At 31.1% G+C, this 26,920-nt stretch overlaps 1 protein-coding gene across 2 annotated transcripts in view; it reads right to left on the bottom strand.

Annotated features, from left to right (window-relative positions):
- The window catches only part of LOC112694107, a 42,650-nt gene that overhangs the window by 12,533 nt on the left and 3,197 nt on the right, over positions 1-26,920 (bottom strand). The window contains exon 1 of one of the 2 annotated variants that reach the window (XM_025569481.1): positions 12,878-13,188. The exons of the other annotated variant lie outside the window; for it this stretch is intronic. The gene's annotated coding sequence lies outside the window, so the exon portion shown is untranslated. Of the gene's footprint in view, positions 1-12,877; positions 13,189-26,920 lie in introns of those variants that run through there. 2 annotated transcript variants of the gene reach the window in all.

Below are 26,920 nucleotides of genomic sequence, written 5' to 3' on the forward strand. Positions count from 1 at the left end.
ACGTACATATTATATAATTTAAATGTGTGGCGTTCAACGCAGTGACAATAGTATTCGCAATAGATACATAACATAGTATATTATACATTATATACAGTCGACTTGAGGTATTTCGTAGGAATCCGATGCGCTGCAGTAGAATCGCGCATTGTCCCTGGACAACCGGACGGTCACCAATGGTATCGTGTCCGAGAACCAGTTGGTTATCTTATCATTTGATAAGATGTTACGTATCGATAACTTATAGGGTTACCGAGATTTATTCGAACCCACTTTTCACGATCTAATTATACACGATCTGCCGAGCGATTAAAACGTACGGATCGCATGCACACGCAATAAAATGTTTGCTCACGCGGTTGATGTTAATAATATGATGGTTGTAAATCAAACATCACCCGTGCACATGTAACGTATTGCACACCTGTATAATACCATTCGTATACGCAAACACATTTTCAAGTGCGTCATATTCACTGTGATATATCTTCGACCCGAGGTTTTCATGAACGCGGGTCGTATACGTACGAGTATACGTACAGTGCCATACAAGTTCTGAAACGTTACGATCTGCACGTGTGCAGAATTTTTCAGCGGAATTCTCGAAAATTAAACGTGCCAAACAACATTTTTTTGGTTAAAGTTTCCGACTGTTCGACTATCGACACAGGTAGATTGTGTAGGTTTACACTTGTACCGTATCAGTAAGTAGCTCGCTATTTTTCGCTTATTTTTTCGTTAATTTTCATTTATTGTATACTATACAGTAGATCAGGGGCGTATTTAGACTTACTTCTAGGGGGAGGGGACTCAAATATTTTCTTTAATTTAGGCTCAAAATTTACAAGTAAAATTTTTGGTAATATTTATATCAGGCAAATCCTTAATATTTGTGGTTTTTTTTTTTTTTTTAATCTAATGCCGGATCCACTTAGAACGGTCTTTTATGTAGTTCTTTTTTAACATCTATCTGTGTTTTGAAAGTTTCGCTTGTGTTTTATCTAATTTTTCACTAAGTATGGATTGGGTCTTCAATCAAAATAATATATATTATATATCATTATATGGAACAAATAAACGTTATAAGCGTTATTGAGCGTTTAACGCTATAAATAATTTAAACGTTATTCAATTTAAGCGTTTAAATGTTATATAAATTTTTCCGTTTAAAAATTTTTCCGTTTACCGTTATTGACAATTAAAACGTTATGAAAAATTTAGCGTTTTGCGTTATTTAAATTAGTGTAAAATTTGAAACGTTTTCAAATGTAGTAATACTATAAAATAAATCATAATTTTTGTTTCTTAATAAAATACCCATTACTTATATAAAAATTGTCTTGATCTAAAAATTCTTGAAGGGGGCGATTGACCCCCCTCGCCTCCCCCTCAAATACGCCACTGCAGTAGATTTGTTGAACACACCCGAATGATGGTTTTTATGAAAGTACTTGAAATGACTCCGACTAAATATAAAACGTTTGCTATACTGTAAAGTACGTATAGGCGTTAGTGGCGTTTTAAAAAATGCGTTTTTTGAAAGGAATAACTGATCAGTTATATATTGCGTATCAATAAAACGAAAATAACTGCAAAATAATAACTGCAATAAGTATGTATTAAAGAAAAAAACTAAAACATTCTGTTCTTGTGTTATAATAATAAATCACGTTTCGTGATATGGTCAAGGAAACTGTATATGGTATCCATTTATGTTGTTGATATAACTTATAATATGTTTTATATAATTTAAGATTTTCTGATATTCCCGTTTCCTTTGATACGCTACGGTTAGGCGTACCGTGTGTTGCAAACACTAGTGTAAACCACGATTGACGATGAACATCGCGCCTACTTCTATGGTTTACATGATGTTAAGCCGAAAACGAACTATAAATATATAATAAATAAAATATACCGAACGTCCAAAACTATATATATTTCATATGGATTTGGACCTTTCGGTCGAGATGCTTTTTTCTAATAAAGTTTCGTAAGTTACTGGGGCCCGTTTGCACTGTATATCGATAGTACATTAGAAATTAATATTACGCATGTGTATTATATAAAATATTATATCTTCGTTGTCGATACTTTTATTCATTGTTTTTTTTTTTTTTTACTATTCGGACCTTAGATCACTAGATCACTAGTGTACTGTTGTAGTATACCAACTCGATGCACTGCAGTTGCGTGACGAAAGTAATGTTTTGGAGCGATTCCTCAAAAAAAAAAAATTGTTGGTAGGTAGGTGGCCCTTCTACCACAAAATACCTGGCGACTATACAGGTGTATCGTTGAAAATGGAATTTTGCTCCCTACCAAAAATGAGTTGAACACGTCACTGTACCTACTACGTGGGTCACGCGCACGCAACTACCTGTGACTAAATTTACGTACATACAGTGACTTACGTACCCGACGCAGAGGTGTTAATGCATTTTTCACAATTCGTGTCGTCCATCACCACGTGCAGGGAACACGACAGACGAGGCGTATGTCTACGCAAACAGGTATCGGTCGTGCACGTCAATATTAACCGGAATGGATATCGCGGGGCGAGAACGTTACGAAACCGGACGAATTGTCATCATCGTCTCGTCTCTTTGCGAACACGCGCGCGCCGACCCGGTCCGAGACGAAACGTTTTTCACTCCCCCCCCCCCCGCCATCATCGGCGTCGATTTCCAAACGGGTTTGATACTTCCCTATAATCGTACGTCGTTCGTTTTGATTTGTACATATAGGTGCGAATATTTTCATCGTTTTTTTCACGATTATTACTATTATTATTTTCGCTCCTCGAATACGCCGCTCACGCGACCCAAGTCGCCACTGCACACAGTGGCAGCGGCGATGGTTAATGGCACAAAACATCGCGTTTCTTAGGTGTTTATTTTTTTCCGATACATAAATTTTTTTTTTTTTTTTATCTTCCCTGCGCTATCCGTGCAATCCGACGTCGCAGCAATACGTACACTTCATGATGATGATAACAATACGTGTTCTTCTTTTCAATGTCGTGATGTGTGCTATTTGAATATTCCACACACACGGCACACAAACTATGCAGTTGGAATGCGTTTATGAATGATCGGTTCCCGCCCGTACGCACGCGCGCGCGTATATTTACGTGTATGCGTGTCTGTGTGTGTGCGTGTCGTGAAGTTTTCATCGACGGCGACGCGTTTCACGTTATGTAAACCGCTTCGGTTACACGCCCTTTCCGCCGCTACTTTTTACCACTACTGAATTGTACCTGTATACCTAACACTGTACTGCAGCGACCGACAAACGCCGCCGCCACCCCGGTCCGTGGACACACGCCTTTTTCGGTTTCGAGACAGTCGTTGAGGACTGACGAAAACAAAAAAAAAAATAAAATCAACTACTGAAATAACAACATGCTACTACTGTTATTATCGTTATTACTACGAGAGATCCGTTGAAAATATCATGTTAATGTCCTGAGAATCTACGCGCACTGTAGTTGGCGTGACGTGATTAATCGCACCGAAATCGCGCGCTCGAGGTTAGTGTATATAGTTAAGGTGACCATACATCCCGTTTTCCGTATTTTCATCACGTTGTCCTCAGGAAAATTTTCGGGACACTGAAATTTCCCGTTTTCAGAAAACAGTAAAAAATAACGATAATCGATTTTAATCTGTCGATGAGTTACTGTTTCTTCTATTTAGTTAAATTGTTGAACGATTTCGTGTGCACGTAACGTGTATATATTGTATGATTAACGTTAAACGGAATCGGTACAAAGTGGTGTATCAAAATATAACTATACTAATAAATTCATGATGTATCAACATGAACCTAATGTGTTTGAATACCGCAACATTGGCACTAACAAAAAATTATATTTCATGGTTCATTATTTCAGTCTTACAGTAATCGTCGACCGTTTTCTTTACGTCTTTTATATAAAAAAAAAAAAAGTTGTTTTTAATCAAAACACATTTTTTCGGTCCTGTTTTGAGTAGAAAAATATATGGTCACCTTATGTATAGAACAGTTTCCGGAAGTCGGCAAGTAGGTAATTATTTCTATTACTATAAACCACCTCGGAATCATCCGCGATCAAGTCCCGTGGCGTCGTCATCGGTCTCGGAACCGGATTACGATTGAAATGAAAACAATTACACATAATAATGTAACGGTGAAATTTTAATTCGCGAAATATCGCACCGACGTATCGCGGGTACAATATCTGTCCAACGATATTATATTACGTAGAAAACGATAAAAGTCGCGTCATGTTTTTGATTCGCGATTAGCGGGAAATCGTTGTTTCGTATCGGAAACGATCGAATTGCAATAATGCACCGTAACCATGGGTCATATATGTTCTTGAATTAATTACCGACGCACATCACGATCCGGCGAAACATATTTTTCGTAATCATTTCGCTTGCGACGTCGTGTTTCCGCCGTATGCGCGTTATGCCTACATGCCACGCGTACGAATACAATATGTAATATGATAATATTACTCTATACACTTATACGCGCGACTGTACGCACTCGGTTTGACGTGGAACATGTGTTATATGTTAGTAATGCCGAGTTCGTCGGGTATATCATCGAAGACAAGAGGTCATACCGCGCGGATAGATACACTCGGGATGTTGTGCAACGAAAGCGCGCGACCATCGTTGAAAGGAAACGATACTCGCGATACTTGCGAAGGCATGGTGATTTCACCCTGACAGCCGCTGATGCCACGACGATTTTATGCGACTGTCATTAAGATCCGTTTCGTTATAGGTTTAACTGGCGTAAGGCTTCGATCATTATATTGTAGGTACTGACCGCTATCGAATTACTGGAGCTTGTGCCGGAAGGGACACATAAATACCTTTTATAGTTGACCTATATTTCAAACATCACCGTTTTATCGTTACGCAATGTTGTCCAAGTGACTTAAAAATAGTTTTAAACCTTCTGTAACATATATTGCATTACGTGTGTACATTATATTTTTAACTATTGGTGGACCTTAAAATTTTTTTTACAAAATTGATTAAAAAGATTGGGAACTGCTGGTGAAACGTATAATATACACATATGTATAAAATATAATTATCTATGTCACGTATAAAATACCTATGTGAAATATGCACTTAAAATAAAAATACAACAAAATATGCACTTAAAGTGAAAAAAGAGCTGAATTGGTATGCAAAATAAAAACGACTGTTTAAAACTCGTAGTATTATGAAACTATTTTTTATATTTCTTAGCTTTGTTTTGAATGATTATTGAAAAACATGCGAACTCTTATAAGTTCTAGTAGCCCTAGTTATGACGTAAGACAAAGTATGTATAAACTTTTTTACTGATTGCATTTAAATTTTAAAATATTTTAAATAGAAATTAAAAATAACTCGTTGTTATTACTGCTTATTAACGGTAAAATACGATTGAGAACGTAATTTTTGGTAACACGACTGAAAATGCTTGAGTTTTTTTTTTTTTCCATCGTTGTCAAATGTAATCGATCGATAATATGAGCACAATAATCTGTTGATATTTATTGGACTTTTATCGGATTTGCTGGATGTTAATAGTAACTTTGATACCAGATACGCAAGAATGTCGGTTAAGCTATGCAGTCGTCGCACAAACTATTCGTCAATATAATATACTACATAGCATATTTATTAAAATGGAAAATAACAAATTAAAATTATAAGAAGCGAAATTATAAGTGAAGGCTTAATTTTATTAATAAGTAATACATTTTATAAAATCTGCATATTTTACAATTTTTTTTATACATATATGTATACACTATATTAGATATTTTTATAAGTCCTACATATTTTTAATTTTTTATTCATATCATATATGGCATATTATTAGGTGCTTATTTGTATACAATTATAATTATTAATTTATGACTTTTTTCAATAATATTTATTGTATGTATACTGAATTTTTCAAAAGCAAAATAAATGATATGGTAAACTAAGGTAACGTTACACTTAAATTCGTTCTCAGTCGTATCGTTTTTTGGATTTTTTTTGAGTCAGGGGTAAGTTCTTTGTTAATTTTAAGTGTTCCTAATCGTTCGGCCAAAAAGGTATAACGTTTTCAATCGTTCGATAGCCTTTATTAACCAAAATTTTTATAATTATTATTATTAACATAGTTTAATTATCACTTATCACAGCATTCATAGTTAATACATAGTGAAGAATTATTCCAAGAATAGTAGGAAAATCATAGTTTTCACTAAGTGATGTTTAAAATGTTTGTAACACCCAAAATAATAAATATTGATACATTTAATTCCATAACTTTCAATTAAAAATCTAGACATTAGTTTATAATACTGTATTCTATGATACCTAAACAAATACATTTAAACTGTAAAATGATTTGAAAATGAGTCACCCATAATTGGTTTATAATTATTTATTATGTATTAAGCTTTGGTCTTAGGTCATGATAATTTATCGAATGCAGAATATGTTCTAATTTTACTTGTGTTTCTATTAAAGTAATTGTTTATTACGTTGAAATCTAGTTTGAGATTAGTAGTAATTTTAATTGTTAAAATATGACTGAAACTAAAAAAAAACATTAGCCATTAATGTTTAAAGGAAAAATTTTGGTTTACTCGCTATTTTGAAATCGATATTTTATTTGTGTACAAGGCTGATCAGTTTACTTTATGCATTTAAACACTCTTGCGTACATGTTTTTTGTATTCATGAAGTATAGATTTCAACCAAAAACTGTTTTACGTTCTAAGAACAGTTTTTTTTTATCTTATAATTTGCTAATAATAAATTGTAAAGTTGTAAGCTGAATTCACATTAAATTGTAATGAATAACAACAATAGTAATTATATTTTATAACTTAGGTTTTTGACGAAATAGCTATACGATTTCATATTTGATATACTCGTGTGTGTAATGTAGATAATAATTATATTAAAAAAGTAAATACCTATTATTTAAATTTTAAATACATACCGATACAAATAAAACGTACTCTATTATTATCATATACCTACATGATCTAATCCAAAACCCCGTAACTAACTATTTATATTCGGTCATTGACCATTATTGTGCGAGTAATAAGACTTATGAATAGGTAAAGAAAAATATAACATTATGCATGAGGTTAGCACCTATATCAGAATTATTATAAATCACGTAAACTAAAAAGAAAAAAACAATTTTTTTTTTTTTTTAAACAATTAAAATTCACCAATTTAAATTACTCGATTATTCAACAGTTTAATAAACATTAATTACTAAAAATGCATTAATAACGTAAAATAAAAGAACATTTAATTTTACAAAAAGCTTCATACAGAATTATGTATATTACGTCAGAATGTTTTCATAATTCTTAATCGTATTTCATGTATTTGTATTTTCGTATTACAATATGGAATAGATTGTAGGTACAAATAAATTACATAAACATTACATATTAATATAATTATCAACGCCAAAAGTATAAGATCCATGAAATTACGGTTCATCAAAATGCATGAAGTCATTTTGAACATTGTAACGAAATATGGCAGCGCAATTCATTTGGGATATACATATATAAATAAATTAAATGATAGTAATAATAGCAATAACAAGACAAGTTAGATAATAATCGGCGAAGAAATGCATTCAAATGTGTAGCGATGATGATCATCGACCAGCCATGAGAAATTCGATACGCGCAAACTTAAATAATATTAATATTTTACTCTGATCGTTTTTCGAAATGGTGTTTTATTTTTCTCTGTTCTCTTCTAATAAAAACTTGATCTCATCATAATAACTCTGCAGCAAGACGACCGACCGTCCGTTGTGTGTTTTTTTTTCGTCTTTTCTTTGCATAATACTAAGCGTCGAGTATGGCGATCCAGTGACCCCCGCGGGTCTGCGTACACACGTTATATTATACTTAGGCGTTTGACAACAATAACCGCGACCGACGGAGACAACGCACAATAATTGTATACAATAATTATTATCCTTCGATGTCGCGCCCCGGACAGGTTTGTGTGTATCGATACACAATATACAATATACACCGCGCCGTATTGATGTACGCGCACCGAATTGATATCGTTTCGTGACCAAGGTGTCGCATTTGCATGTCCTCTATCTACACGGCTGTTATTATCTTGGATTCTTAAAGAACGGAGGAATGCGTGTTGATTTTATAATGCAATGACGAGTAATTTTTTTTTTTTTTTCTGTTCTACAGACGTTTTTTCGGATGGGAAATCTGCACGAAAAATTCCATACTTTTTAGATATGAAACTGTGCACGGACGATGTGTTATATGGTAGTGTTTAAAATGGAAGATGGAGATGTACATGTTCGATTTACTTAACGTGGTGTTAAAAATCCAGAACATCGGTCAATATTTTTTTTTTTAATACGCCATGACTGATTCCATTGGTGTTCTATATACCTATACTAAGTTCCCATCATATTTTGAATAGGTACAACGATCAAGAAATTATTAAAATTTCTTTCGAGTTTCTACAAATTCATATAACTTTACATTATAGGTGATGATTGCCTTCGCAGAAATTCGGTATCAGTGCCTTACGGCTATTCTCTTTTTTTTTTTTAAAAGTTCATAGTAATAAAATATTTTCACAGACAATAATATTGTCTATGATATTTTACATATTACATATTATGTAGGCACGTGTAGTTATATAAATGTATATTTTTTTACTTCTATGAATGTCATCAGTAAATTATTAATTTATTTGTCTGTTTTTTTTTTCCGAAACCTTTAACGCGCACTACAAAACTTTCGAACGTGTTTATTAACGTTATTAGTGTTTTATAATGAAAATTGTTGATAGAGTTATTGTTACCTTTCGGTAACATTTTTATATGCTACTTGATGTTAAATTGCAGAGGAAACCATTATAATTATAATAACAGATACATTACGCGCAACGCTGTTGGCTATTTTTAAATAGCAAAAAGCATTTATATAAATATAAAAATTTTTGTAATTCGATGATTACGCACGCGCATATAATCAGCAGAACAGTAGGTATTTAATTGTTTCGTCCTATACAGTATACACTTTCACTGCAATATAAGAACTACTGTGTATAATATACAAGCGCATAAAAAACAATTCGTTAACGCGATGTATATGTTTCGTAATGGCCATGTATTTGAATAATAACAGATGCACGATAGCTAATTATATTAATAATTGACAACAGTGCAATTAATCACATCATTAAGCAGGTTTATGTAGTCGATCTTATCCTAAAATCCTACCCAATAAAAAAGTGGAATTTTATTTTTACAAATTAAATGTTACTATAAGCCGCTGTAAAGGATTATAAAAACCGGCCACCTATAAATATTGCATTAAAATATCCAGTATACACAAAAAACATTTTTTTGTGTATTAAACCGACAATTTTTATTTGTTTACATATTTCGTGTCTTGTACTACTTGGCTATTCATGATCAAGTCTTAATGAACCCGAACAAATACATTTTACGAGATGAAAATTAACACGCGCCAAAAAGTCGGTTAGAATAAGTGTTTTTTATTGTTGAAAATGGCCTTACATAAAATATACCTCATCAAAGGGATGAAAATGATTGTATAACGAATGAAAACTGTAGAAAACTGTTTGTTTGTATGCAAAATTATATTGAACTCATGATAATCTGAACGACTCCACTTAACAATATTTACCACTATTGTGATTCTACTTATGCATGAGACATTATTCGAGGAAAACGATAAAATCATAGCGATTAAACATGGATTTTATGATTGATAAAAATTATATCTCCAACAAATATTAATCAATGCCGTCAATTTTTTAACGAGTATAGATACATATAGTGCTAAGTATAATATAATAAAAAAATATTATTTTATTTACTTTTTTGACAATTCTTAGCTTTAAAAATAAAACTCTGAATTTGCTAATCTTTTAAATTAAAATTATTATAGACTACATATATGATAATGAAAGAATTTATAGTTCCACAAAGAACAGCCATTAAATAAAATATTAAATCATTCAAGCATTCCTAAAGATGATATTTTATAGTTTAAGTTTAAAACGTATAAAACCGTTGTTCTATCAAAATTTCAACATGAATGATTTTGATAAAAATATACTAATAAAGACTTATAATCAAACGTGAATAACTGATATAAAATATTAAATTTTTTTTAAAATTTTTCACCAATAAAAATCTTAATAAACTTGCAAATATTATTAGTTTTTAATACCTATTATTGTAAACATCTAAATTGCATAGTAACAATAAAATTAATATAATTTTATGAAATGTGATAATTAATATAATATTTTTTTTCATAAATATTTCAAAATCTAGTATATCTTCAAGGTAAGTTTAATTATATAACTTACAGTGCATAAATATTATGTTTGCGAAAGTATTTGTAATGATTTTTGATTGCAAAAATGGATATATGTGTGTAAAACAATTTTAACACAAAATTATAATATATTTTTTCTTTTATAAGTACCTGTCACTTAACTAATACTTACATTAATTTAATTGATATTAATTCAATATAATTATAATATCGTATTTTTGTGAATGTGATATAAATTATAATGTATAAATTATCATCATATAAGTCTGTTGATTTAAATACATTTTTTATCGTGCTTAAAAAATAACTTATATTAATTTTTTTTAATTATAAATAAGTATATTATAATATGTAATTATTATTTACTAGAATAAAAATTAATTTATTTCAATAACTATTCATTTATAAAATATTTATTAATTAGAATATTTTATACTTAAAAAAGATTATTATTGTCTTAACAATGATATTTTATACTGAAATTCATACTATATAGTGTGAATAACAAATAGGATTTATTCCTAACAGTTAATAAATGTCAGTCCATTAATATTACATAATGTATACTCAGCTAAATGTCCCTATATATGAATGTTTTTCATAATAAACTCGTTAATTTTAGACTGGAAAACGTATTTTTCCCTTAGTTATAGATAAACATGTATAAAATACCAATAGATTTATGATATTTGTGATTTCGCAATGTTTTAAGTCCATATAATTTTGTAAAATATAAATGAATTAATAGTAATAAGCTTTCAATACATTTTATGAGTTCACGCATTCTTGGCATATGTTTTAATTGTGATTAAAACAAAGTTTAAGATGGTAAGCCAAAGTTTAGTTGAAAAAATTCAGAATCTTAATTATTTTATTTATTATAATTTCTGGGGAATTAATTAAATTGTATTGTAAGAAAAACGTTAATGTAATACCTTTACTTATTATTTTTTTTAAATATTTTATATTAATTAATTAATTAATTTATTTAATTATTTTATTAGCACTGATGAAAAAATTAAAATTTTTTTCTCAGGATATGGAATATCATACACATAAAATCTTTAATTGAACATGTAAATAAAGAAATGTTTTTTTCAATACTAAATTGATATTAATCTCTGAGATTTTTAAATCACTATCCATGAATTACGAGAAAATGTATTTCAACAAATGTATTATGTAACAATCAAAAGCAATAAAGCAAAAATAAAAATGTACACATATTAAAATTTTATAGCACTTTATACAATTTTGAATTTGATTAGAGTTACTATGTTTTATAACTTATAGGCAAAAAAAAAAAAACAATTAAGCTAAAATTATTTTTTAGAATGAACTATTATGAAGTAGTCATGTCTAATGTATACAAAAATGATATAAGTATTAAACCATTATATTTTTAATCAAAATTAAATTAAATTTTGCACATAATATTTTTAATTTACACTCAAGGAACGTAGTTTGGATGAAATAGTTGGTACAATCTCACAAGATTAATTTATTTATTGTGTAGCATGTTTTTCACTCGGTATTATTTATAATTATAACACCTGGTACTTGTCTATAGACTATTACATGATTGTTATATAACATATTGACTACAGTGTTTTTGCCATTTAGTAAAAAGTCTAGGTATCTAACACAATTGATTTGTTCGTTATTAACTACCGAAAAACAATATTGTAACAATGACATAATTGTATAATAAGATTTTTCGACTTTGAATTAAACTGTTAAAAAAAAAAATAAAAATAATTTATGAAATAATAACCTCAGAAGCATTTAACAGACCATGAGTATTTATTTTATTAATGTTAACAGCGAATCATAAGACGGCAAGTATTGCTATTGTATTCATTAATTTCAACGTTCAAACAGTACATACGTATCATTAAGTTATAAAGCTTATTTTCACCTACACTCGAGCTCTTGTATTAAGCGTATTATTTGTCATTTTCAGCGCGGTTAGACAAATTGTCGAGAACCGAATACCTAAAGAAAAGATTTACGTACCAAGAAATTAATGTTTTTAGGACCTAGTCGGATTAGTCGCCACCTATAGCGGACGGATAGACAATTTTATCAGATATTTTTAGCGCACTCGTAACACGGTGTTGATGCTATACCAGTAGGTTCGTTACGGCTTATGGCTAATAAAACGTACTACATGGCAAGTCTACGATCAGTAGAATTAATTTTGTGTTGTTAGCTTTAAATATAATATTAAACCGACTTATCATCATAATGAAAGGGAAGAACATTATCTGTGTTTTTTGATAATAATTAATAAGGGCCAGCTCACTGTAGTGATATCAGAACTAACGACAAGAAATTGGTTCTACTGAACACAGGTTTTCCACGTATTATGTTGTACGTTTGCAGAACGGAGACAAAGCACACACGCGGGTGTCCTCCTAAGGACGAGAATCGTAAAATGCGTTCGCGCTCGTATTACAACTATGTACAGCATAAAATACAACAATATCATACCCGGAAAAAGTTGACGAGCAAAGATCGATCCGTCGCTAATAATCATTGAATGTCCCGTGGGACATCACGAACGTGGCGGCGTCGTCATATTTCCCGCAGAACCGATGGAAACGTGCTCTACGCGCACACGTGTACACGCGTGTTTAATACGATGTTTTATGCGCACCGGAGTTTATACGATTTTTCATCGATCGCCATTAGCACGTGCGAATAGATCGCCCGATGGCCTGCCACCCGGAGCAGAGAGGTATGGAAACGAGAAAATATTCGAAAAACATTCGTCCGGACACCACGGGCGTCGGAGGAGACTTTACGCGGTCGACTGCGGTCCGCGCGGCGCGACCCGGGCAGTTGTTGTCGTGATAAATAATAATATATATATATATATATATATACAGAGTGAGTATATTATGTTTTACTCTCTCGCGGCATGTGGCCCGCGTAAAAACTTACAAGGTCCACCCACGCGCGTAACACGACTGCGTGTAGGGCCGACGACGGCGGGGAGGGAAACGACAATTCATTTCCAATTGAACCGCTTTTTTTTTCTCTCTACTCTCCTCTTTCCGTTTCTCCACTCGTTTCGGGAGGTTCGACCATTTACGTAACACCACGCAGCCGTAGCACGGTCAGCGACCGCGGCCCGCGGACACTTCCGGGTAATATCGACCGCGCGGCGCCCGGGGCCCGAAATCAAGTACAACACTTGTTTATCGTGCGCATAGTTTACGGTTATACACACCACTACGTGGTCGGTCGGACGCGAATAGTAATTGTTGCGGTGACGGCGTGGGTTCACGATGGCGGTACGGAAATCCAATACCGGAACGGGGAAATACACGGACGGCACCCAGATATTGATAAATCCGAAAACGTTCCGAAACAATATTATTACTGCGGGGCTACGCGATATAACGCACACCGCAGAGGTTTACCGCAACGTTTCTCCAGCCGATTTCACGATACTAAGGGAGGTCGGTTACTCCTGCCCACTACCCGCAGTTAATACCAATGATACCACTCGATGCCGCTATGCGTTCGCTGTACAATTATTTTACGACGGATCGATGATGACGATGACATGAATGTGCGTCAATTTTCGTTCATTTTTTTTTTTTTTTTTTTTATCAACATTTAATCGGTCTATACGTATTTACAACACCAACAAGCCGTGGTGTTTTTATGCGTATTCGTTGAGCGACTATGTGAGCTGCACTTGCAGGCGAAACGTCTTCCAAGCTCCGGTACATTACACAAAAATAAACAACCGTGTTATGATGCTCCCGAACAATCCGACGAACCATACAAACCCAGAGAGTTTTGTTTTTTTTTTTTTTAATATATTAATATAAAACCGCTATAGTATTGGGTGGCTAATAGTAGGTAATTATCGGATCATAAATTCAAATGTTTTTCCTTATATTGTTTACTGGATTATTTTAGTTGATCCTTGTATTACGTGTGTAAATCTATAAGTTAATTTTAACAAATTATTGGTCGCTCTCTAACATTTATAAGCAATAAGGATGTAGAAATTATTTTGATTTATGTGTATTGATTGCAATTTGAAATTTTAATAGTTACAGTATTATAGTTTTAAATAAATGAGCTATTATTCACGACAACGTATGAGTGTAGTCAGTGATGAGTTGTAGTGTTTATAATCAATCAAAATAGATTATAAAACCTTCATAAAATGATTATTATGCAAACGGTAAAGTGTAAACACGGTAGTCTTATAGATATTTAATGATTCGGAAATGTTTAAATACATTAGTAATAAATTATATAACACTTAGTTACTTAACGAAACTTATACTTAGTCGTACTTTTTCAATTAAAAAATGTGTTAACTATCGTGGTCATTTATACGATTGTATGTGAAATTTAAGTTGACTACATAAATATGATGATATAAATTCACGAAATAGATAACTATTAATATGATATAGTTATAATACTTTAAATCTTAGATGTTTTGTCTTAAAAATGGTTTTTAACATATTGTTCAGATACGTGATAACTTAAAATATCTATTTTTTAAATAATTAAATGCAACATATAATTTAGATTTTATTTTTAAGATTTTATGTTTGAGGATTTAGTTTAGATACGTTTAATACTTGCAGTTTGTTACATAGTCTATCGAGCCTGAAGCTATTAAATGCTATTATCATAAGTAACTTTTAATTCAAAATAACTGTAAAATAACAAAACAACAGAGTTTAATTTAAAAAAATCAAATAATCTTATAACATCGGAATAGATTAATTTTCTTTACGTTATTAAAACGATTTAGTAATAATTAAGAAATGAAAAACTTAATTAAACACGAAATGCAATGCGTGTTGTTGCATGAAACTCTAGTAGCACTCCCGGCTTTACTATTATAAAAATTAAATGGAAACTAAAATCTATTTCTTTCCATCATTGTTATTAAAAAGTGAAAGACGTCATTATACTCATAGATACATAATTTACTCGAACAAGTAAATTATAAATTATATTTCTATTAGTTTTTGAAAGTATCATTAGTATAGCATATATATGTATATAACACATAAAATATAGAAATTTGTACGAGCGTTGTGAATAAGTCTGTTGCAACATGAGTATAAATACATAGGACATAGGTAAATTAATATTGCTAAAATAACTTCTGTATAATTCTATGAAATACAACGATTGGAAAATTGTAATAATAATGTATTTTATTATTAATTACCCGGTAAAATATTAATTACGATGATTTGTTTTAGCGGACAGTTTATATGAATTGCTTTTTACATCATTTTAATAATGGCGTGAAAAGAATGCAAAAAAAAAATACATAAAAATAAAGTAACCTCTACCAGTATTCTTATGTATAATATGTATGCGTGTAATAACATATCGGTAACCAGTTTTCCGTGTACGCTACATTAATGCATAACTACACAACTGCTTCGTGTCAGGTTAGGTTAGTCAGCGGTACAAGACACAATATATGTAACCAACCATGTACCATATACCTAAATACCTACCATCTTTGTATCAGATTCGGTTTCTAAAAATAAAAAATTTAAACATGAAACGATTATTATAAACTGGGGGAGAGTCCACGAGAACCACCTGCGAAAAAATTAAACATTTACAAGTCTCGACCATCACATGTTCCTCGAGTCCGTTTTGCTGTCCAGCGTCACTATAAAACTGGTATCGGCGACTAATTAGCTTATCACGTAACGATCCTGTAATAGCAATTTCGTCCAAACACACCATCTGTTGATGTTTTCTGAGTATATATATATGTACGAATACGCAAGACCACACGACACGATTTCTGTTTCTCGTCAGCAAAAGATGCTATATTATGTAATTTATTTGTCTTGTTTAATTAACTTAGCCATTCTATTGAACTATCAAATATACAAAGGTAATCTGCAAGTTGACAATAAATGCAACTTTAAAACAATTTGTAAGAGGACATAAATAGCAATCTATTATATTAAAGTGTTGTTTGATTCCATTTTTTTGGAAATATTATACAAGAATAAAATCTAATTAATAAAACTTATGTTTTTTTCTGAAGTACCATATTTTGAAAAACATTTTAATAAACAGTTTTCTATTAAGTATCGTTTCTAATTTCCCAACAAAATTGATTTATGATTGTTTTTAAATTTAAAATAATAATACAATACAAACATATGTTGAGTACAAACTAAACGAGACAAGTGCTTACTTATCCAGTCTAAGTATCCTTTCAGTATTCAGTTTTTCTATGTCCGCAAAACATAACTCGTAGACTTGTGTAAGTTGTGTTACAGAAACATTAACGTGTTATGTATTATTTAGTATAGCTAAGTTAGTAAGTGCATATGTAATTTAGATACATTCACGAATTTGGGACATTTAATTGATAAATGACATTTTTGGATAAAATTTTTTCTGAGGATTGTGGTTGTACTGTATACCGAGTTAGCATGCTTAAAAGTTAAAACGTTTGTAAATAAACGACATGCACAGTAACGTATAAATCGAAAAGTAAAGTGCCCTGCTAATTAATTCTGATATTAACATCTTCACATAGTTTAAATAATTATCTGCACAGCGGAAATATGTTTTCATAATTATTTATCAATGTCAAGTGAGATTATTATAGTAATATTAATAATTTATTTTTAAAATGATCGTTAGTGGTGAGTGATAGTTGAAGTGTAATGAACAAACAAATTTTATTCATACTGATACACTATGATTTAAAATGAAACAATTGATTTAACAATTTGAACAACAGTCAAAGAGTAGAGTTTCAAGTGTGTAGTTACTATTTAGAGCATTATTCCAACTTTGTACTAACACAAGTGCACGGTATCATGATTGCTCCTTAAACTTATGATAAATGTTCTTGTGTACACTTGAAAACTTTCAATTTGCTTTCTAGTTTTAAAAATATTTATTATTTGTCAGGATATTATAAAATACCTACTCGTATTTTAGAATTTTCCTCGTATATACCTTAAAATGATATTCATTGTCTCGCATTGTTGAATCGAGATGTAATAATTTTTTATGTTTATAATATTCTACTGTTTAAATAAATGATCAGTATTTTAAAAAAAAAAAAAAACAAAATATTTTTAAAATTATTAATATTACACTTAACATTTTATTATCAATGCACTACATATTATGTATGTGTTATTATATAATAATAATAATAATAATATATTTTTTATTTATTATATATGATCGATCTAGATATTTTTAGTATGATTCGATAGTTCAACTGAATTCATATATCTTTATATCAATAAAAAAAATTGTTTATAGTAAAAGTTTTAACATTTGCTTATACATAAATAATGATTAAATTTAAATAATACACTTTATATTAATTAAGTACATACAAATTGAAAAGTTACAAAAATTTATCGCTAATTTTAACATTATAATCAGATTAACTTTAGACTTTATATTATACTCAAAACTGTTTTATTCGATTTAAAACTTCATGGTTATATGTATATGCGATCACGTTTGTTAATTAAAAGTTAAAAGCGTCAAAAGCATAAAATGTGTTTAATTGCAAAAGTTTTATTCACCGAACAGAATTATGTTGGCTGCTGCAGAGTTCAATAAATAAGTTATACGAAAAAAGTTTTTATTACGTATAATTTTATAAATAACTGCGATTGAAAAAGTGTTTTTTTTTCTTGCTGCTCTCGATCAATACAAAATATATGATGTTTTCAACTGCAGTAATGTAGTAGTAGTAATAGTAGTAGTAGTAGTAGTAATAGTAGTAGTAGTAGTAGTAGTAGTAGTAGTAGTAGTAGTAGTAGTAGCAGTAGTAGTAGTAGTAGTAGTAGTGGTAATAGTAAATATTTATATATAAATGTAAACGAGGTACATCTAATATTATTATTATTATTATTATTATTTTTTTTATTAGTAATTTATTATTTATCCGAAGAAACTCGTGCACGTGGCCTGATCATCGGCAACTGTAGCTGCGATACGATGTAAAAAATGCATGGTGTCCTTCTGGAAGATGCGTTACGTCAATATCATTGAAGTGGTGGTTGACTGGGGCAGAGGGATAAATACTGTCACCGTTTCAATACACGTTTAGGTATAGTGTCTTATTTTTTTTCTTTCGATCAACTTGTACGCTTTTAAAATTATAACACTTGACACGTTCACGTGCTCGCACGCATGAGTATGGAAAAGACGATATTGGGTTTATGGAAATGTGTGTCGGCATGATGACAGTCCATTACAGGTTCAGACTAACTGCAGTTACAGCAGTCGACGCGCCGTATACAAGACGGCAATGTCAGTCTAGAGAGACTGTAGTTCTCTTACGAGTATATTATGACGATGTTCAGACTGGAAGGCTGTTGACACGCGGCCGTCCAATTAAAAGGTCAACAATAATGTGTACGCGAACGCAAAACGTCGATCGCCGCATGATTTATAATACAGTCGAACGGCTGCGTGCACGTCGACTACCCCCGTTTTCTCGGAGACTTTAACTGATCCGCCAACCAGTTTTGACCTCCTCGTCTATATTTATACAAACACTTTATCCCTCCGCGGACTCGTAGTGCCATATTACCAGTACATAACAGTACGACGAGACCGATTGATAAACGTTTTACTGAATTTAGTCATTACTGCTGCAACGAATTATCGCTACCCATCTCATCATCCGCACGGCCCAGTGATCGTTTTTAATATTCGTTTTTTCCCGCCCCTCGAAATTATTTTTTTCTACAGCAACACGATACGGGAAACCAATTATCGGCTTTTCGACGACACTTCCTCTTCTGTATGCGTGCATTGTTCACAAAAAAAAAAAAAAGTTGGGCTTCTCGAATGTCGAACGGTCACGGAGAATGTATATTTATATAAAATTATAATACATCACTGATGTTGTAACCAGAGGACTTTTTTGGAACCGCGTTAAGCACATGGCGCGTTTTGTTGCACTCGACCGCGTTCAACGTTTAATAATATATTTTGGGAAAATATACGCTCTTGTTATAATAGTACATCTATAGAGGAGCCTGTGACCGCACGAGCATTTACTGTAAGAGAGACGAGGAGAGTTAATGAGGAAGTCACGGCCGATGAACCGTACGCTGACGGGTAGGTACAGTCCGAAGACCGAAATTATCTAGGAAAACTTTATTTGCTCCGTCGTGTTTAAAACACGTAACCGTGATTATGTTATAACGTCTATACTGTTTTGACTACTGCGTTACTATATACAGTTGTTGAAGCGTATGGTAACCATATGAAATCAAACAACGAACGATAAGAAAGTATTAGCACTACGGCATTAATAATCATTCACTCTGGAGTTATTATGAATTATTTTCTTTTACTACTTTTGAGTTGATATAAATAATACACTTTGAAAACGATAATAACAAACTATTTTACGTGGATTACTAAAGTTACCTTACTAAATAATTGCTGTGATATTCAAGTATTGAAGTTAATAGTATTTTTCCATTTTTTAATTACTTACAAATTATATCCAAATAAATTCAATGTATTGCTAGTTTTATGCTTCAGAAATCTTACAATTTTTGCTATTTTTTATTATTTTTTTTATTTTCTCTCAATCAGCATGAATTTATTTATACAAAAAAAAAAAAAATAAATAACAATCCGAACTACGATACACTATGATAAATTAATTTCACTTAATTTTTATATATTTTTGTACTTTTTGTATATTTGTTTGTATATATTATACATACATCGTGGTTTAACCATATTAATTTATTGGTTTAACCAATATTCTTAATTTATTTGTATAATAATTTCATTAACACCTACGAATCGTAAGTAATTTAATTTATAGTAGTAAATAATTATATAGATAGTCATTGTACCAGAACATTCTGCAAAAGCATTGGTGTATTGGTGTAGTAGATAGCGACACGACAGTCGATACTGCTTTCATAAACAATGATGTATTAAAAATTATTTTTGAAATATAAATATTCTTATTTTATACATCGATATCGTGTAAATGGTATGCTAATTTAAACAAGTACAATCTATTATCAAAGAAAACATTTTTAAATTACTTAAGTAGATATAACTAAGTACTCTACGATTTACAAATATTAATATCCATACAGACTACAGAGTAGATCTATAATCACGCGTTGTGAAGCATGATGCACGGGAAAATTGTTTGATTCTGTCCAAAGTTTTTAAAGTTGTTATGAATTATGAATGATCAAATCCGAACTTGAATATCAAGTATCAAATTAACAAAATATTTTGTTGTTCTACTAAATATTATAATTAGCATATTACTACTAAAATGCTAATGACTTGTAATTAAAATAATTCATATGTTTATACCATATGTTATACATATATAATATTTACAGGAATAGTTCTCATTTTCACTTGTACCTTAGGTCATTAGTTAAAGCACGATCGATGTATCATCTATTTTGATACCTACATTTATGGTATAATTACGTAATGACGTCTGAATGTAAAACACATTATTGAAATGAAACATTATAATTTTTATTTTTAACTTGAAATAAAATACTTAAAATTTATTTATTAACTTATGAAGATACAAAAATGTCTTCAATGTTTTATGTATACATTGAAATATGTCATTGTAAATCATTAATTTCGAACGACTGACTTATTTTGTTGTTGTTTATTCACAATTATCTATTTATATAATTATAGGTACATCATGATTAAAAATATCTTAAGATGGATTTTAGTATATTAAACTCAAACAAATTTCAGATTATTTCTGAAGTAACGTTTATGGTTTTTATGAACACATCGTTAAATATTTTTAGAAACAATTTTTCAATAACTATGAATATATTCATATTATACATTTATACATTTCACTTATTACATATTTTAAACTGTAAGTAAAGTCTCTTTATAGCCAACACAAATTTAAGAAAAATTAAAAATATTCAATTCACATAAAGAGCAATGTCCGTTCAGTGTTCTTTGGCTAGGGTATTTCAAATATCCGTTATAGTGAGAATTTTCTTTATTTTTTACATATGTGTGTATTAGATATGTATAAAATTCTATGAGAAAAATTGTAATTTTTTTTTTTTTTTTTGAATTATACATATTTATGACTTAAAAATAATAAATACCAAATAAGTAGTTGAAGTAACAACATGGAAAATAAATATAATATTATAAAAGAAGACGGTGTACAAATTTTGTTCTTCGGTAAAATATATTAATTAAACAGCACGTTCTAAATTTTGCATAATATCAATCACCAGTCACCATCCAATAATACATACAAATAAAAATAGAGAGGGAATTTTTTAGCTTTGGAAAATATATTCAATGTGATTTTCAAAGATCCGACGGGTTGCCGCCGATACGTATAGCAGAATAATTCTTATTATTAATGGCGGCGTTTACGAACAAGAAGAAATAACGATATTATTATGGTACAAATTGTTTCCCATAGTGAAAATTACATGCAATATAATGGTTCTTAGCTCGTGCTACGGATCGTAATAATAATTTTCATCGAATCGATTTAAACCTGGTGTGCGTTCAATACATAACTGTACTCAGACTTCCATTCAAGAAAAAAAAAAAAAATAACAAACTGATTTGACTCCAATGGGGTGTGTGTGCGTTGTGTTTACCTTGTGATTAACATTGTACCGGCTACCGTACGTGCATAATATTTAATGCATACACACATATATTAATATATATATATATATATATACATAAGTAATACATATATACCTTATACTTTTTAGTTTACGTAGTGGATAGCATCTGATCTGGCGACCAGTATTATTGTTTTTACCTTCTTGTTATAAATATAAATAAATATAATAAATATATATATATATATATATATATTTATAAATATAAACAGAATTTTTCTTTTTCTCTGTTTTTTATACTTAAATAGCGGCCCATAATTACGGTCGACCTTGAGCTCTGTTGGGTGGTCTGTTGGACCGGTTGTTTCGCTTTTGCCTTCTGGGGTCCCCCTCGACCCCTCGATAAAATATTACGCACGCACGCATGTGTGAGTGTATATGTTACTACAGTGTTCGTAAGCAAGATGAAGATATATTTTGATTACACGCATCACACTCGTTACTAGTATCCCTTTGCGAAATTATCGACTTTTGGTTAGTGTAAAGTATTTTTATTTTCGAAAGCATTCCCATACATTTAAAACGAAAGACGTGCGTTGCACCAATAACATGCCACGTCGATTTGTTGACTCATAAATCATACAAGTATTCTGTTGATAAGATACTCGTAAAACAATGCGTGATAGTTACTCGGAATACAAATTACACTGTGTGTGTGTGTGGACGTTGATGAGCCCATATGCAACGAACATAGTATATAGAGACTATGGAATCTGCTGCAAACAGACAATAGGCTTATATTATTACTATACTACGTGTAAACATGAAATAGAAAACCTAGAAAATGTCGAAACCATATATTTCCTGGTGCGTTACAAATTACTTTTCTATCAAAATATTATACTACAACGCTATTATTGCGACCGTACTTAAGTAGTAATAAAAATTCAAAATTATCATTTTGGTTATAATATACTCTTATCATACATATATTGTCATTAGTTTCATATCTACTTTTATTGTTGTTAAAAATTATGTTTCACAGAGTTTTCAATTATAAAACGCATATTTATCGCTTGAAAATTATACGTTGTACATATAAAAAATTAACGTACACTAATTCATGTTGTTTAATATAAAAATAAAATTATGGCATTAATGACACTATAAAAAATGTAATTTATAATGATAATTGTATAATAATTTTCTCTTGAAGCTTAGTGTTGATATAAATTACATCAATTAATCATTCAAGAATATGTCCAATTGCAATTTGCTGATAAACAATTCAATTTAGCATTTGTATCTTCTAATAGTAATTATATGTAAATATTAATAGTTAAAAATAAATATATAATTTAGTACCCTTGTCGGTTGAATAAAGACTTATTTATTAGGTCATTTGATGTTTATAAAAAGTGGTCTTGTACAATATGAAATTTCATAACGATTAAAGTTGATTTATTATTTATGTCTTAAATATACATTACTATTAAAAAAAATAAAGTGTTGATTGACGGTTCATAAATTTACCTCCACAGATTCCGTATTAGGTGATTTCTAAAATATTTAATTTCAAAAAAATGTTGAGGAATTATTTCTTATTGTTCTTATTGTTGTCAAACACATTTTTAATTATTCCACACTACCTGACAAAGATTTATTCATTGATTTCGTTATTATTCTTTTGCAGATAAAAATTCTTAATTGATATAAGAATAAAATATTAATATATTAATAAAACTGCAGCTTCCGGGGTTAAAAATAGTAAAAATAATAAGTGATTGTAAAAAAACGACGTGTGACACGATAGTATTTTCTTTTATGTAAATCCGAGGAGCGTACAAAAAGAAGGAAACGCGATATTATGGTCTAGTGGTTTTGTCATATCGTAGTTGTATTCTATACGTCACAGCGTGTGGCACTTTCCCAGTACAATTATACACGTATATACCCTTTATCCGACCGTATCTGAACGGCGAGTGTACCTACGAGTGAACGCAATAACTAATAATATTCTCTCGTAAATAGTATCTCAGTGAAAACTTTTAAAAATAAGTCAATAACGATCGAACGTGCGAACCTATAGCAATGGTCACCAGCGGTCAACAATAGAAAGCAACACGAGCACATGAGGAGAATGTTTTTTTATTTCTTATGTACGACCACCGGTGAAAGTTTTTCAGATATATTGACTATTATAAAATAAATATATAAGCGAATGGGGGACACTTTTATTATAGTTGATTATTATTCCAAACGTTATCTCACGTGCGCGGTTCATACGTACAAAGACCGAAAAAGCAACGATAGAAATAAAACCAAAGAAGAAAAAGATAATGACAATAATATAACACGACCAAAATAATAAAATGACAAGATGTATATTGTAATATCGTGATAACGAGTAAAATAAAATGGTTAATACCGTTAAACACAAGGGGGAGATGAGAATAAAAAAAAAATTAATTTCAAAAAACAAAACCAGTTTTCGATATCTGTTCTATTTCATTATGCACTAGTATATTATACTATGTATTTCTGTTTTAATTAGCCGGTATATATTAATAATAATTCGTATTCGTATTAAACCCCTGACTGGCCGCCCGCCACCATTGGTAATATTAACAATAATAATTACTTTCAGTGGCTGAATTATGTGTGGGCTACCTGAAGTTACGCCCGGTAGTCCCGAAAGGTAGAGTACCAGCCCTGAGGGAAGATGCTCTAAGACGTGTTTTTCCACATGTTCAACCTAGCGTGCAGACACACATACATAGACTTACGAGTAGCAGCTAGTTAACATATACATCTATATATGTTTCTAAACCGACTGTAGATTTTTTTCGATTTGGATAGCGTTAAACCACGAAGTCGTAATGTTTTTTTATCGGTAATAATATAGTGTAACGCCGTTTACAATCATAGGTCACAAAATATCGAAAATAATTTACTTTTGTTCTCGAACCCTATAAGAAATAAATGCGCAAAATGAGCCCTGTAACCACGTACGTTCATGAACGCCGCTTTATGTTTCACTAAAAAAGTTTTTTCGATTAATCGTTATAATGTTCTATTACTTTTTTAAAATTATAAGCGGCGGATGTATGTGTGCGTGTGTGTGTGTGTGTGTGTGTGTGTGTGTGTGTGTGTGTGTGTGTGTTTATATACGGTTTTTCATGTGCCTTGCGCGCGTTCATGTTAAGTATATAATATACTAAATAGTCATGACTGAAATATTGACGACTGCGAACGGCCAACGCATTCCATGCGGCTGACAGCGTGTAGGCATGTACAACTGGTAGGTAACTATACATACTATACATACTATACTAACTATACATACGCCTTAGCGAAGAAAACATCCTAAGTTTACCTTGGTATATACTGTATTGTAATATTTATGTTTCCGAAAACCTTTGCGCGAAATCACCGTTATCCCATGTGATGACCGTACTTGCATGTTAGTCGTTGCATACCCGCATTGCATATTGTTATTACAAACTATATTTTGTTAAACCTATACTATTCTTGATCAGTGGGTAGATTATGAAAAAGGAAACATAAGAAACGCCTGAATAGTAAGGCGTTTGAGATAAATAATATACCTAAGCTAGTTAGAAAGAAAATCATCGTGGGACGTCCTGGTGAACAGTTTTTTATCAGTTGATTTGGATTCTTAGTAATTTTGGATTTAGATCTTATAATGACCATAGTGTACCGTTAAATGAACACATGGTCAAAAGGGATCGTAGTATATCGTTCAGAAGAGTACAATTAATAAAAAGCTAATCGTATTATAATATAAAATTATATTTGTATTCATTATGCATTTTCATCTTATACATATGATATTTTGCCATTCAATGCTGAATATATTTAACGCAGTAAAAACATTCAAGTGAATTCTTTGACAATCATCTATTATTATTATTAGTGGCTAATACAACAATATTATTTTTAAGAAACCATAATAATTAGATGTTTGACTTTTACAATAATTATTATTTAGAAATGTACTGCAACTACTATCGGTGTGTGTATCATATTTATTCTATCAACTATAGCTGAATTAGGCATGTAATACAGTGTTTCGCTTACACAAGAAATCCAGAAATAACGTTATTTTTAATTGTAATTCTCTCTCATGCTCATGCTGAGCCGTACGTTCATGCTCCCACGTACTGTTTTCGTGGAAATAAAAAACCGTTTAGGCGTATCTAGCCACTTTGCGTGCTTCACTAGATTAATTTTTTTTTCGCCAAAATCGTTGTAATAAACAGGTACATCGTATAACGTATACACGTACGTGCTGTGTATGTATACGTAAATGTATGTGTTTATCGTATCATGGACATGACCGGACGATTGTATTCGGAATTGCGATTAAATGTTATTTTTTCGATAGTTTACGATTAATACGGAAGTAACATAGCTCATTACAAGCGTGGACCGAAAAATTCAATCAGACTGCTGATGACCACATACAACACATAAAAAACACGCAACCACCGTAAAAAAAAAAAATTAAAAAAACCATTATTTTACGGCGGTGACAAAGCAACAAGGAAGGAGAAGAGCACGTAGTGTGTATAATAAAAAGAAACCGTCGACGGTTCTCTCACGCGAGAGAAGGAAACATTCTATGTTCAAGTGCCGACGACGGAATCTTCTCGTTACGCGATCTCGTCGTAGCTGTTCTTCTCTTCGTTCGCAGCCATCGCATCGTATCGTACCGTATTGTGGGAGGGTACACGTCCGATGGACTGAGGGTAGGTTAGGCATTCCACTTTGTGTTGTGGCAGTTTGTCGTCGTCGGTCGGCCTAATGATGCAGTCATTACATACCGAACGTGTGTGTGTGTGTGTATGTGTGTGTGTGTGTGTGCGCGCGCGTACATTTA

The sequence above is a fragment of the Sipha flava genome, unplaced genomic scaffold (assembly GCF_003268045.1).
Source record: "Sipha flava isolate LNK unplaced genomic scaffold, YSA_version1 123_pilon_pilon, whole genome shotgun sequence".
In the NCBI taxonomy this organism is placed as follows: Eukaryota; Metazoa; Arthropoda; class Insecta; order Hemiptera; family Aphididae; genus Sipha; species Sipha flava.